This window comes from Hippopotamus amphibius, unplaced genomic scaffold (assembly GCF_030028045.1).
Source record: "Hippopotamus amphibius kiboko isolate mHipAmp2 unplaced genomic scaffold, mHipAmp2.hap2 scaffold_330, whole genome shotgun sequence".
NCBI classification, from domain to species: domain Eukaryota; kingdom Metazoa; phylum Chordata; class Mammalia; order Artiodactyla; family Hippopotamidae; genus Hippopotamus; species Hippopotamus amphibius.
The window spans coordinates 64298-68460 of NW_026648449.1; the positions used below are offsets into that span (position 1 = coordinate 64298).

A 4163-nucleotide genomic window follows, 5' to 3' on the forward strand; every position below is an offset into this window, starting at 1 on the left:
CTGTTCCAGTATAAGACTGTGTAAGATTTACTGTTGCTTTTTAGGTGATGATTTGCAGGAAAGATAACAGATTTAGGATTGGATGGAAGTAACAAAGAGCTGTATGCGTTTTTCTAAATTTCTTAACCGCATGGAGAACCTTAGTTTATTCATCTATAAGAAAGGAATAATGCCAACTTCTTGAGGTGATTGTGAGAATTAAGTGAAATAACATGTCAGCTGCCTATTAGCACATCTTGGGCATATAGCAGTGTCTAAGAGACAGTAGTTTCTTTCCCTTTTCTCTGCCTTCTGATGTGTAGTGTTGTCTCTGGACATCTGCCTTAATCTATCCTCATTTCTTCACTGCACTCCCACTCTCATTGTTGAAAAGCCATGGGGCTTCTCACAGCTTTGATCTGCACCCTCTGATTGTTCACATGGGATATAGCCTGACAATTACGTTGAGTTCTGTGGCTCCTTGGTGATACCTGTTCCACGTCTCCAGTGGGTTTAGTTGAAAGCATGCCATTTAATGTGGATTTTTTTTTTCTTTAGAATTCTTTATGCTTCCATTGCTTCGTTCTGACTTGGCCTCTATGGTATTGCCTAACTTAAATATTTCCATTTGTGGCCTTAAATCACCCACAGAGTGTGGGTCTTCAGAACATACAAACAGAACCATATAGAAGAGGAACATTTTTAGAATGTGTAATATAGTAGGTCATTGCTTATCACTGTTATTTTTATTCTATAAAATAATTTTAGTCAAATAAAAATTTAGAAGATAGTCAATCTCACAAAGTAATCAAAGACATAAAAACCATAAAGTATCTCTTGTTTAATTAGTAGAAAAATTTGTAATAATACTCAGGGCTGGTGATTATGCAATTAAGTGGTACTCTCAGAAATATCTAGGGACATTGTAAATCAGAACATACCATAGGCAAAGCAGTTTATAGTTAGATATTTGGAAATCTGTCTTCTACCTATGTTCCGCTTCATACATACACATGTGCATTATGAATTACAATATATTAATACCCCTCATTCCAGTAGATTTGAGAAATAATCTTAAGGAATTATCCAAAGTATATAAAAAGGCATGCAAATTTAAAAATTCATTGTGGTATTATTTGTTATATTTTTTCCATTTAAAGCCTGCTACTTTTGTGGAAGGCCCTGGCCCAATATGAAAAAAAAAGTGTGTGTGTGTATATATATATATACACACGTATATATAAACTATAGTCAGAATCTGGCATTTTCATGAAGACCAATATTACTGTATGACCTACTCTTTTTATAATAGCAAAAGGAAAAAGAAAAAGGAAAAAAAACAGCCTAAACCTCCAACAACAGAAGAATGGACAAATAAATTGTAGTATACTCCTAAAATGGAATACTGTGGAATAATTAAAGGAATAAACTACAACACATGTATTTCATTTAAAAACATTCACATTCATAACATTGAACCAAAAAAGCAAGTTGTAGAAGGACATCCTGTGTAATTTTATAAAAAATATCAAATACATAAAATAATACAATATATCGTTTCTTGTTATGTACTTGTCATATAGTATTTCTATAATACAAATGGTATACCTGACACAAGAATTGGTCACCTCTGGGGAGAGGGAATAAAATGGTTTAAGGAGGTCATATAGGGGCTTTAACTATATTTGTAATGTTTGGTGTATACATAAGTGTTTATCGTATAACATAGGTGTTCTGCATATCTTTGTAGTGTTCTGCATATCTGTGTAGGACATAAATGTTCTACATATCTTTCTGTATGACAACGTTTCATAATTTCAAAAAAGAAGGATCTATTGACTAATATGAGGACTCACTTTTTTAAACTTATCCTGTTTTGCAGACTAGATGATAAATAAATAAATAAACAGAAATAAAATGGATATATATCTGGGGAAAAAATGGGTATATCTTCCATGATGTATAACTTAGACCTGAGACTAAGATATAATTCACTAGTGTAAAGTGAATCTTTTAAAGAAGATCATAAGATACTAATTTTAATATCAGTATTTTAAAAATTAGCTTAGAGTCTGTGTTCATAAACCTCAGTGTTTATTTTTTTTAGAAAACCAAATTTATCCTTTTAATTATTTTTTTCAGAAAACCTTTTTGTTTTAAACCATTTTTTTCATTTTATATGTGTTAAATCATAAAGTAGTAAACCCTTTGGTTTCTAGATAAGTTAAAAATTGTTTACATTTGCTTTTTAGGAATTATGGTAATCTTGGAAGGGACTTTTTGATATTTACTCTCTGTGGAAACATTCCTTTCAGTGTAATTAAGATTTTGAATACTGTTTATCTATTGTTGATTTAGGAAAAAAGCACTTCATGCATGAATAGCTGGGCTTTATGAATTTCAGCTGAGTGTTATAGTGACATGATTGATGGAGCTAATACTCCAGATGTTTACCATCAGGTGCTATTAATTTCAAAGTTATTCGAATGCAAGGGTTATCATGATGGAGAAAACCTTTAAAGAAATTCCTATTTGAAAAATAAGTGATTTTAATTTTTGTTGGAATTTCATTTTAATCAATCAGCCTTATGATTTACATTCTTGTATTTCAGGGAAAGGTGGCCCAGACAGCATGTATGTCAGCTTGCAAGCATTTAGCCACGTCCTTGATGCAACTTTTGCTGGAAGCTGAAGTGAGGCAACTCACCTTGGGAGCATTACAACAGTTTAACTTGGATGTCAGAGAATGTGAACGTAAGACAGTAAACCATCTCTTTGCTTATTTATTTTACCTGCATTTTCATTTCTGTGGGAAAAAAAAGTTTTAGGTCTGCGGGGTTTTGGTCCTAATGGAGTCAAAGAATACCTAAGTGAAATAATTTGTAAGACGTCTAGAAGTAAGAGTCTGTCAGCATGCTCATTTGAACACCCAAAAGTGCCTAGGCCCATGTGTAGAAAAAGAAGATCCCATGCCACCTGGAAGTTTGCAGTCTAGAGGGGGATACAAGGCAGACATGCATTTAATACATGCCAAAGAATGCCTGATTAGTTCAAAGACTTCAAAAAAATGCAGTTTTCAACCGTTTCCTTTTTATGTTGTTTTTTAAAACTATTTTTTCATCTTATCTGCAAACTCTTCTTAGTCTAACGTACAAGTGGAGTGTGCATTTGTCAGTCAGAAATGCTTTCTATGACAGGTAGAAACAGAAAACCTTAGACAGAGTGGTTAAAATAAATAGGTTTTATTTTTCTCAGAGGCAGTGAGTTGCTGTATTAATTTCGTTGTTCAGTGATGTCATCAAGGACTCAGGCTCTTTTGTTCCCTCTGCTCTGTCATACTTAAGAGTGTAGAATTTTCCTCCTCATATATATTATAGTCAGCAGGGACTCACATCCAATGCAGGAGAGAGGTGCCAGCATCACTTATTTTTTATTTTAAAAATTAAAATCTTTTCAGTAAACCCCTAACAAACTTCCCTATATGCCTCATTGGTCAAAATATAGTTGGTGTGGTCACCTCCAGCTCTCAGGGAGGCTGGGAGACTGAGTATTTGGCAAAGTGAAAGAGGAGCATCATTACTGACATAGCTGATTTATCATGAATCGTCTACTTGGAATTAAACACAGAATTCGGCTTTGGTTAGCAAGGAAGAAGGAAGGAATGATGAGTGTTTTGGTGTTCATTGTGCTATCAGCGAGAAATGAAAATGAACAAAAATGGTATGACTTCTGGAAACTTTTTTCTGATTCTAAGAAAAGTAAGATAGTGGAGAATTACATGCCTGCTAATACTTCTGCCCCAGCTTTTAATTTTTTTACTGCTTATTGGTTTCCCTTGGTTGACTTTTTTTTTTTTTTTTTGGCCATGTCTTGCAGCTTGAGGGATCTTAGTTCCCTAACCAGGAATTGAACCCAGGCCCCCTGCAGTAGAAGTGCAGAGTTCTAACCACTGGACTGTCAGGGAATTCCCCTGCTTGGTTGACTTTTTTTTTTTTTTTAATTTTATTGGCTGTATTGGGTCTTTTTTGCTGTGCGTGGGCTTTCTTTAGTTGCGGTGAGTGGGGGCTACTCTTCTTTGTGATGAGCGGGCTCCTCATTGCCATGGCTTCTCTTGTTGTGGAGCACGGGCTCTAGGTGCGTGGGCTTCAGTAGTTGCAGCACATGGGCTCAATAGTTGTGGCTCA

General features: G+C 34.7%; 1 non-coding gene across 1 annotated transcript; it reads right to left on the reverse strand.

Annotated features, from left to right (window-relative positions):
* Window positions 1–3870: 3870 nt before the first annotated feature.
* TRNAR-UCU (transfer RNA arginine (anticodon UCU)) lies at window positions 3871–3943 on the reverse strand. The gene has a single exon. It is a non-coding gene; the product is annotated as a tRNA-Arg (tRNA).
* Window positions 3944–4163: the final 220 nt, after the last annotated feature.